Source organism: Bos grunniens, chromosome 23 (genome assembly GCF_055505025.1).
Source record: "Bos grunniens cultivar Pamir isolate PY7600 chromosome 23, Bosgru_T2T1.0, whole genome shotgun sequence".
Taxonomy (NCBI): Eukaryota; Metazoa; Chordata; class Mammalia; order Artiodactyla; family Bovidae; genus Bos; species Bos grunniens.
The window spans coordinates 8,401,750-8,412,613 of NC_141187.1; the positions used below are offsets into that span (position 1 = coordinate 8,401,750).

At 43.9% G+C, this 10,864-nt stretch overlaps 1 pseudogene across 1 annotated transcript; it reads left to right on the forward strand.

Moving 5' to 3' along the window:
• Nucleotides 1–2,748: 2,748 nt before the first annotated feature.
• LOC147346553 (HLA class II histocompatibility antigen, DQ alpha 2 chain-like) lies at nucleotides 2,749–9,115 on the forward strand (annotated as a pseudogene). Its single transcript, XR_015152681.1, has 5 exons — nucleotides 2,749–2,914; nucleotides 4,779–5,027; nucleotides 6,496–6,777; nucleotides 7,425–7,602; nucleotides 8,301–9,115. The product of XR_015152681.1 is annotated as an HLA class II histocompatibility antigen, DQ alpha 2 chain-like (transcript).
• The last annotated feature ends 1,749 nt before the right edge of the window (nucleotides 9,116–10,864 follow it).

Here is a 10,864-nt window from a genome sequence, read left to right on the forward strand (position 1 = left end):
GAAATTAAAAGACACTTACTCCTTGGAAGAAGAGCTATGAGCAACCTAAACAGCATATTAAAAAGCAGAGACGTTACTTTGCCAAAAAAGGTCCATATCATCAAAGCTAAGATTTTTCTGGTAGTCATGTATGGATGTGAGTTGGACCATAAAGAAAGCTGAGTGCTGAAGAGTTGATGCTCTTGAACTATGGTGTTGGAGAAGACTCTTGAGCGTCCCTTGGAGTGCAAGGAGATACAACCAGTTCATCCTAAAGAAAATCAGTCCTGACTATTCATTGGAAGGACTGATGCTGAAGTTGAAACTCCAATACTTTGGCCACCTGATGTGAAGAGCTGACTTCTTGGAAAAGACCCTAATGCTGGGAAAGATTGAAGGTGGGAGGAGTAGGGGACAACAGAGGATGAAATGGTTGGATGGCATCACTGACTCGATGGACATGAGTTTGAGTAAGTTCCGGAAGTTGGTGATGGACAGGGAAGCCTGGCGTGCTGCAGTCCTTGGGGTCGCAATGAGCTGGACATGACTGAGTGACTGATATGAACTGAATAAAGAAAGATAAGACAGCAGAGATAGATACACATACAAGAAAATATTACTCAGTCACCAAAAAGAAAAACAAAAGAAATCTTGCCATTTGAGACAAGAATGGTCCTTGAAAATATTATGCTAAGTAAAACAGGTCAAATAAAGAAAAACAAATGTTGTGTGATTTCATTTATGTGTGGAATCTGGAAAAACAAACCAGAGAAGGCAATGGCACCCTACTCCAGTACTCTTGCCTGGCAGCCTAGTGGGCTGCAGTCCATGGGGTCGCTAGGAGTCGGACACGACTGAGCGACTTCACTTTCACTTTTCACTTTCATGCATTGGAGAAGGAAATGGCAACCCACTCCAGTGTTCTTGCCTGGAGAATCCCAGGGATGGGGGAGCCTGGTGGGCTGCCGTCTCTGGGGTCGCACAGAGTCGGACACGACTGAAGCAACTTAGCAGCAGCAGCAGCAGAAAAACAAACAAAAATGAGTTCATAGATACAAAGAACACATTTCTTGTTGCCAAAGACAACAAGGTGTGGTGGGCAAAATAGGAGCAGAGGATCAAAAGATACAAACCTTCAGCTATAAAGTTAAAAAGCCATGGAGATGTAATGTATAGCATGGTGACTATAGTTAATAATACTGTATTGTATATCAGAAAGTTGTGGAGAGAGTAGGTCTTAACAGTTCTGATCACAAGGAAAACAGTGTTGTGATCATGTATGGTGAGGGAATTTAACTGCTCATTTTGGTGATCGTTTTACAATATATACAGATATTGAATCCTTACTTTGTACACTTGAAATTAATAAATTTTAAAAACTAGAGAGTATCCTTTGAGAAAAAAAATTTCATTTTAGTCAGTGTCCAAATGAAAAACTACCATCCGAGGCACAAAAACATCTAGGAAGTGGTTAAATGTGTGATGGATGGATGAGACAGACGGGCAAGCAGAAAGTCATAGTAACAGATCTTCCTACAACCTTCCCTGACAACCGCGCATGCACACACACACACACACACACGCACGCACCCCTATTGTCTATTACCTTGTAGCAGGACTTTGCCTGGATTTCCTGTGCTGTTTCTGTGGTCTCTTACTGTTTGATGGTGTTCTGATCTTATGTACAAAAAATTCAGCCTCTTAAGTGAATGAAAAAAAATAAAAAATGAAAATAAACGTAGGTGAAATCTAGTATTACTGAAAAAAACAGTATTTTGTCTGCTGCTAGCATCTCAAGAGATTTCTGCAAAATAGAAAGTAGGTTAGAATGATATGATGAAAATCCGGTTTTCTAACACAGAAAGCGGGAGGCTTCCTGGTAAACGGGTAGATTCTGAGTGGACCCAGAAATATCTCCTAGTCCATAAAGGCACATGTTAAAGGAGACAGTGGAGCTCGAGACCACAGGTAGTTTCGAATACACACACCAGCAATTCTAGAGTTGACTCTGCACAGGTGTGGAGCCCCGCGTTAGACCTCAGAGCCTACAACTAACGGGGACAATTCTCTTTGACATGTACCTTGTTCACAAATTTCAGTTTAAAACAGATCATAAAATGCACACCAAGCAGAAAAATATTAGGGTAGGAAAAAAAAAGGGGGGGTGTTTATTGACTCCTACTAGTAAAGATCTTTTTGAGGAGAAGTTTAATCCAAAGTGTAGGAGGTAAGCTCCATGAAACTGGAATTTTCTGTCAGAGTGTTTCTCCTTTCATTTATACAATGGAAGTTCCTTCTGCTCCCTTTTGAATCTGTGCTCTTGTGTGCAAGTTGCTCGGTCGTGTTCAACTCTTTGCGACCCCGTGGGCTGTATGCCCATGGAATTCTCCAGGCCAGAAGACTGGAGTTGGTAGCCTTTCCCTTCTCCAGGGGATCTTCCCAACCCAGGGATCGAACCCAGGTCTCCCGCATTGCAGGCGGATTCTTTACCAGGGAAGCCACAAGCTTCTTTCTTTAGGATCTCTCAAAACCGTTCAAATTTTCTTGCTACAAGCTTTACTCTTTGATGATTCCTCCTATGTATGATATCCTTCTGCTCCCTTTCGAATCTATGCCCTTAGATAATTCAAAACAAGGGAGTTTTCCAGGCTTCTTACAGGTCTCTTCCTAAAAATGCTTCAGCTGGCAACTGAGGTGTCAGCTCAGGGAATTTCTCTGATGGGCTGAGACATGATAGAGCAGGGTGAGGCGTGGACTGCTCCAACATGATTTCTTCCAGCAGTTCTCTTTAGACCACCTTCCGGGAGAGGCACCACTTGGAACAGCCACTCCTGAGGATACCCTTGGAGGAGGAGGAGGATGAAGAAAGCTCTGATTCTGAGGGCTCTCACTCTGGCCACCATGATGAGCCCCTATGGAGGTGAAGACATCGTGGGTGAGTGTACAGTTGAGGGGTGTGGGTTTACAATTGTGAAGAATTTTTTAAATTTTTATTTTATATTGGAATATGGTGGCTCAGATGGTAAAGAATCTGCCTGCAATGCAGGAGACCCAGGTTTGATCCCTGGATTGGGAAGATCCCCTGGAGAAGGGAATGGCTACCCACTTCAGTATTCTTGCCTGAAGAATTCCATGGGCAGAGGAGCCTGGTGGGCTGCAGTCCATGAGGTCACAAAAAAGTCCGACATGACTTAGCAACTAAACAACTATATATATATATATATATATATATATATATATATATATATACACACACACATCTTTATCCATTCATCTGTCAGTGGACATTTAGGTTGTTTCCATGTCTTGGCTCTTATAAATAGCATTGCTATGAAATAAAGGTGCATTTATCTTTTTGCATTATAGTTCTTTCTGGATATATGCCCAGGAGTGGGATTGCTGGACCATATGGCAACTCTATTTTCAGATATGCATTCTAAATAACAAAGAGTCGTGTGTATGTGTATGTGTGTGAAAGTCGCTCAGTTGTGTCCAACTCTTTGAGACCCCATGGACTAAAAAGCAATATAATGCCAAAGTATAGCATGATTTATTATAAGTATAACTTCAAATTTGATTGTTTGCTTCAGAAATTTGGGTAATGTTGGTGGAAAACCTAGGAACTTAAAATAGGTTAGTCTCAGCTTGTCAACCCAAACTACCAGTCCTGTCACCTCCAGCCAACAAAGCTCTAAAAAGAGGATAAAAACAGATTAATTTTAGTTAATCAGCCCCCTCAGCTCCTCCATTCTGTATTCACAACACCTTCTTGAAGGTGGCTTATTCCACTAAATTTCAGTCTCCTGTCCAAAACTTTGTCCTACTGTGTCATGGGCATTGACAATGGTTATTGAAACCCAAAGGGTGTGGGGGATCAAGGAAAAGAGAAGAGGAATGGAATGGAATCTTCAGAACATTTCCTAATTGTGATTCATGAAGTCAACAAATATTTAGCGAGGTATCAAGCACTCCTCTGGGCATAAAGCAAGATTTCTGGGAATGCCCTGGTGGTCCAGGGATCAGGACTCCACGCTTCTACTGACGGGGGCACGGGTTCAATCCGTGGTCAGGGAACTAAGATCTCTCATGCTATGTGGCACAGACAAAGAACAACAACAAGTAAAGATTCCTATCCACGGGAAACTCATGTTCTTATAATCAGACAGATAACTTAAAAAAAAAACACATTTCATAAGTAAATAAATTCCATAGTGTGGTAAGAATGAGATAGGTGCTATGAGAAGTAAGAGATTAGGTGATTAGAAATAAAATTATGTAATCATTATCTAGGGCTTCCCCAGTGGCTCAGGGGTAAAGAATCCAGCTGCAATGCAGGAGACACAGATTTGATCCCTGGCTCAGGAAGGTCCCCTGGAGGAAAGCATGGCAACCCATTCCAGTAGTCTTGCCAGGAGAATCCCATGGACAGAGGAGCCTGGTGGGCTACAGTTCAGAGGGTTGCAAACAGCAAGACATGACTGAAGAGAGTGAGCACGCACACAAGCATTCATCATTAACTTATTTACTGCAATCTTACTATGTGCCATGAACCCTTCAAGTTACTAGGGATACAGAGTGAATAAGACAGCGTCTCAGCACCTCATGGCGTGTACATCACCATCCCTAACCCTAGGATAGAAAAGACAGAAATAGGAAGTGGTATCGGCCCAGGCCAAATATGAACCTACACTCCTACACGGACCATTTCTCATGTGTTTTTGTTTAATCCAATTCTTTCCCCGCCCCTGTATCCTGCGTCCCTGTTCTTATCTTTCTGCTTTGGCGTGGCCACGCGCCAGCTGACCACGTGGGCACTTACGGCACAAATGTCTACCAGACGTACGGCGCCTCTGGCCAGTTCACGTTTGAATTTGATGGAGACGAGCTCTTCTACGTGGACCTGGGGAAAAAGGAGACTGTCTGGCGGCTGCCCGAGTTTAGCAATATCACCAAATTTGAAGTTCAGAGCGCCCTGAGAAACATTGTTATGTCAAAAAGAAATTTGGATATCTTGATAAAAAATTCCAGCTTTACACCTGCCACCAACGGTAAGTGTGACCTCTCCTCACAGCATCTACCTCGTGTTCCTGGTCTCTTTTTCCTCCCCCGGGTAGCTAGTCTTCCCCCCCGACACTCTAAATTGCTCCCCCTTTCTATTTCATTTCCTGGCAAATACCCAGTCCTCGGCTACAGATTTAATCTTGAAATATCCCTCCCCTGAGTTCCAAGAACCCACTCCTTGCAGTAGTTCTAAAAGAGGATATTCTCAAGCTCTTGGCCTAAGTAGCCAAGTAGTACCTCAGCCCTTGTCTCCTTTGAAGAAATAATTCAGCAAAGAGACCAAGCTTGTGAAATCGAGACAGTGTTTATTAAAAACAAGGTACTTGTGGAAGAACTCATAAAAGAACTCAGAGTTTGGAATTTGTTTTTTTTTAACATTTTTTAATGGGCCTCAAAATCCTGTGACGGATTTTTTTATCAAGCTGTTTCCATTAGAAAGTACTGATTTTAAAAACTAATAACTGAAAACTGCCATACACAAAGCAAATGGTCCGTAAAAGATTCTCCTTTCCTTCTGAAGTTTTTACAATGTATTGTTATTATCAACCAGTCTTTTACTATTAAATGTAAATGGCGAATCACTCCAAATAGACTGGGTTGCACACAGTAGCGAGGATTTAGCTTGCTTATATGGGGGCAGTTTTCTGGGCTGTCTCGGGCCAGTCATCTCGCTTGTGCCCATTTTTCACCTGACTCAGGGTTCTTCCTGATGGGCATGCATCTGTCAGCCAAGGTGGATTCCGGCGCCAAGGTTTCTGGGGGGTTGGCAGGACATCTTCTGGGCTGGCATCTCCTTCCTCCTTTGTCCTCCCTAGACTGAAGGCCTCTTCTGCACATGCATCAGGCTGGGAAATCCCCTTGACCACGAGAACGAGGAAGCTGTGGTCACTTTGTCTTTCACTTAATCAGGGCCCCATGCTCCTGCTGGTATCGTGTCTTAAAGCGTCAGCAGGAGACCAGTTGCAGCTGCTCAGCCCATGGCCCATCTGTCTCCTAGCTCTCACACACCGACCCACTCTGCCCTGTGGATTCCCAGCGAGAAGAACGTGTTCTAAGCTTCATAGTGACCCTAAAGAAGAAGACAGTTCAGAAGAGAATTCGCAGCACAGTTCAGAGGACAGTTCGGCATCTGTAGATAAAGATGTCAGCACCAGTTCTGAAGTCACTGTAGAAAGCACTAATCTTCCTCATTCAGAAGGTGGAAGAGCCAAGGTCTAAGTTTTGGACGGTCCTACCAGTAAAATAATAATAATGATGATCAATATATAATATAAGAAACAAGTGAAAATAAAGGGAGGTTATGGCTGACTGTAAAGTGAGTCTGAAGGACATAGGAAATAATACACTAACAGCTGGGGAGATTGTGCACGGGGTGGGGAAGCCTCCCCTAAACTGATTAAGGAGCAGAAGGCACAGTTGTCAGAAATTCCAATCCATCTTTGGTCTTCATTGTAGAAATCCCTGAAGTGGCTGTGTTTCCCAAATCCTCCGTGGTCCTGGGGATTCCCAATACCCTCATCTGTCAAGTGGACAACATCTTTCCTCCTGTGATCAACATCACTTGGTTTTACAAAGGACACTTTGTTGCAGAAGGGATCGCTGAGACCACCTTCTACCCCAAGAGTGACCACTCTTTCCTCAAGTTCAGTTACCTCACCTTTCTTCCCGCCAGTGAAGACTTCTATGACTGCAGAGTGGAGCACTGGGGCCTGGAAGAGCCCCTCGTCAAGCACTGGGGTACGTGCATTCCCAAACCCACACCCTTCTCCACATCCAATCCACCTGCAGACAGTGTCCTTCCGAATCCGGCCTCCAGACTCTGAGACTGAATCAAATCCTGGAGACAGGGTTTTGGGTGAAGTAGAAAGAACAGCTTTATTTCTTTGCCAGGCAAAGGGGGCCCCAGTGGACTACAGCTCTCAAAACTGTGTGTCCCCACCCGGAGGGGGTAACAAGGAGTTTTATAGTAATGGTGTGATAAAGAGGGTATGACCAGCTCCTGAACATTCTTCTGATGTTGACAGCCAGTCTGGGGTCAGTGTGTCATGGGCAGCATATAGTTAATTTCTCCACCGGTTGGAGATTTCAACAACTGCCAAACAGCTCAAAGACAGTGCTGTGTGTATCCCTTGACGGGGAACCAGGACCCTGCCCCAAGACCACTACAGTTTCTTAACTGCTCCTCCCGTGTCTCCACATCCCCTCCCTTCCCTGAATAACATCTGTTTGAGCCTGCCTCTTGAACTCAGAGAGGTCACGGAGGCTGAATGAAGCCCGTTTCCTGCAAACAAGAAACGGGGAGACACAAAAAGGCTTTTGTACACAGGAGCATCACAAGACCCTGCTCAGTATCACTTTGACCCTGTAAGTCTTTTTGTTCTCAGAGCCTAAGATTCCAACCCCTACATCAGAGCTGACAGAGACTGTGGTCTGTGCCCTGGGGCTGGCCATGGGCCTCATGGGCATCGTGGTGGGCACTGTCCTCATCCTCCGAGTCCGGTGCTTGGGTGCTGCCTCCAGACGTCGAAGGGCCATGTGAGTCATGGCCTGAAAGATGGGAAGGTAAGGATCAGATCTAGAAAGATGGCACTTCAGGCAGGGAAGGCAAGGGTGGAAAATTGGCATCCAGGATACATACATGTGTTTGAACAACTGTGGGCAAATTGGAGATGGGTTGACGTTGGGACAGAGTTACTGCCAAAATCTTGGTTTTCTCTGCCCACCGATGCTGAATAAAAAATACAGAGACAGAGTTTGGAGAGATAGAAAGATGGCTTTAGTCGGCTGCAGGAAGAACACAGCAGAACACAGCAGGCTAGTGCCCTGCGCGATGGGGAATTGGAGGGGACCATATAGCTGGGGCTCACAGTCTGAGGTCTGTGATCAGGAACAAAGTAGTGAGAGTCTTGCATTCTTCTTTATTGTTTCAAAATAGTCAGAACTGGCTTCAAGAAACTGGATAATTGGGTCAGTTTGTCTCTGATTTATAATATTGCAGCCCTCTTTCTGCAATGCAAAATGCTACAAGGGGTGGTCTGCAAAGGGAGCGCTGGGAAGGTAAGCGCCAGGTGCAGGATGGAATTTGCATAGGGTTAAGGGGCAGTGGGTACCGGATATAATTTACATAGTGTCAGGTTCCTTCTGTGAGATACAGGCTACAGTTCAGTAACAGTGAAAGGAAAGCCAGGAGTGATTAACTCTTTCAGGTCTGTTTATGCTTCTTCTCTCATCTGTTCACTGTTCCCTTTACTTGTTCTCAGGAGAGGAAAGTCTTCATTTCTGTTTTCGCTGCAGCATCAGGAGCCCAGGACCATCAGCCTCATGCTGTTTGGTGTTTCAGGTGATCAGTCTTTACAAGAAAAAAAAGGCCTGGTTCAGACTCCAGTTCCCTGTCTTGACCTTGACTGAGACGTGCTCCTTGTTCCACTTCATCACAGAGCTCCTTCCACGCCCTCCTGCCCTCCCTGCCAGGGTGGACTTTATGGAGGAATTTTCCTTCGAAGATCACTGACCCTTATGAATTCTCCCAACTTAGTCTTTGATTCATTGACTACCTGTCACAGAGAGACCTGGATTGTTCCACCCAGCCGCCTAGTTCTTGGTCACCCTAATCCAACATCTGTTCCAAACAAATAAGTAAATCTTGCACCAAGAGATTGTCTTGCTAAGTGAAGTAAGTCAGAAAGAGAAAGACAAATGCCATATGATATCACTTACGTGTGGAATCTAAAATATGACAGAAGTGAACCTACCTATGAAACAGAAGCAGGATCAGGAACATAGCGAATGGACTGGTGGTTGCCAAGGGAGGAGGGGGATGGGAGAAAGCTGGACTTGGAGTTTGGGATTAGCAGATGCAAACTGGTCCATGTAGAATGGATAAACAACAGGGTCCTCCTGTGTAGCACAGGGACCTATATTCAGTATCCTGTGATAAACCATAATGGAAAACGACCACAAGAATATATACAGATGTATGTATGTATAACTGAGTCATTTTGCTGTATAGCAGTAATTAAGACAACATTGTAATTCAACTATACTTCAATAAAAAGAAAATTTTAAAGAAGACAAATCTCTTTCTAGGGTATTTTTGTTCAGTGTGTCCATTTTCTCTGTTCCTAGGGCTAACTCCTGTATAAGCATGGAAGCCCCTGTGTTGGAAGGCTCATGGAAATCTCAGCTCCATGGAACCTGTTTCTCAAATCACGTTAATACCACGCAGCCAAAGTGTGAAAATGATGTTCTTAAATGGGGACCTTTTTTCCTCCCTAAACTTCCTCTTTGCTCTCTCTCTCTCTTCTTACATTAAGTATCAATGAACATAAAGCAAAATTTCTCCCCTCAGTGCAAAGTGTTTATATCTAACATGCAAAAAAGTGTGTGTGTGTGGGGGGGGGAATGGTGCCAGTGTTCAAGAGTTTAATTTTAAAAGAGAAGTCTAAGTCTGTGCAGGAGACCAGACATTGAAATAAAATCTTTTAAACATCAAAACTGGATTTTGAGAGTGCAAAGTCAGAACCATGGATCCGTGAAGGAGGCAGAATGATGTAAATCTCTCCTCCCCATTTTCATCCTGATGAGACAGAAAGTCTCCAGGTAGGAATGAGACAGAGCGTAGAAGTGAGAATGATAGAATAAGATAATGCTTTCTGTATCTCAGAAAACGCCCCGCACTTTCTCTTATCTGGGTTAATATCAAGGAGAAAGGAGAGACTGGCTAACAGGCCCACAGCAGGGGCAACCTCGCTGCCCTGCAGGTACCCCCATTTAGCAATACAATAAGTACAATGTAAATGCACTCCACCCTCAAGTTCATAAATTATGTAGTTTTTTTAATTTTTAATGTATTTTATTTTCAGTTGTGCTGCACGGCATGGGAGATCTAAGTTCTCTGACCAAGGATTGAACCCATGACCCTTACAGTGGAAGTGAGAGTCTTAACCATTGGACACCCCGGGAAGTCCCAAAATTTATTAACATACTATCTTTAATTGGTGTTGTTCTATTTTATGAGACTTTGTAAATAGACTGAGATTTCAGTAATGTATTAAGACCACCCTATTTCAAATTTTTATGCAATATAATCCTTTAGTAACCACAAAATGGGCTGTTGAGAGTGCCGGGGTCCAGCCCCGGTGGATCCAAGGAATTCGAAGGGGAGACGGTTTCGGCGATCAGGAAACCATAGCTTAATTAAGTGTTAATTAGAGATATAAAGAGTGGTTAAATAGGGATAGCTCAGTGAAAAAATTCAGTGGAGAAAAGAGGCTGAATAACTTGGTTTACGTGGAAAACCAATAAAACTCCAAGACAAGGAGTTTGCACCACCTATGTAGGCCACAGGCATCCTCCCATTGTCCCGAAGGAGAGGAGACACTAAGGCCTCCCTGGTCAGATCTTAGAAGCCCAGGGAAAATTAGTAGGCTTGGCGAGCCTCCACGCTCCAGATGGGAATTCAGCCAGAAGGTGAGAGAAAGAACGACATGGGGAGATGAAGCTTCGGTGAGCAAGGCCCGCACTTTATTTTGCAAAGTAGTTTTTATACCTTAAGTTGTGCATAGAGGATAACGGGGGAAGGGGTAGAGTCATGCAAGGTCAGCAGTCCTTGATCCTTATCGAAGCCAGGCTTTCTTACTGCAAACTTATCATATGCAAAAGTTTAGGTGATTTACATCATCTTCTGGCCAGGAGGCCTGTTAACATTTTATGACCCTGTCTTCAGAAAACTTATTTTTCTCTAAAGGTGATTATTCTAAAGTCAGGTGCCACCCTCCAAAAGCATTAGATAAAGTTGCATTCCTACAGGGCAAAAGAAAAGAAT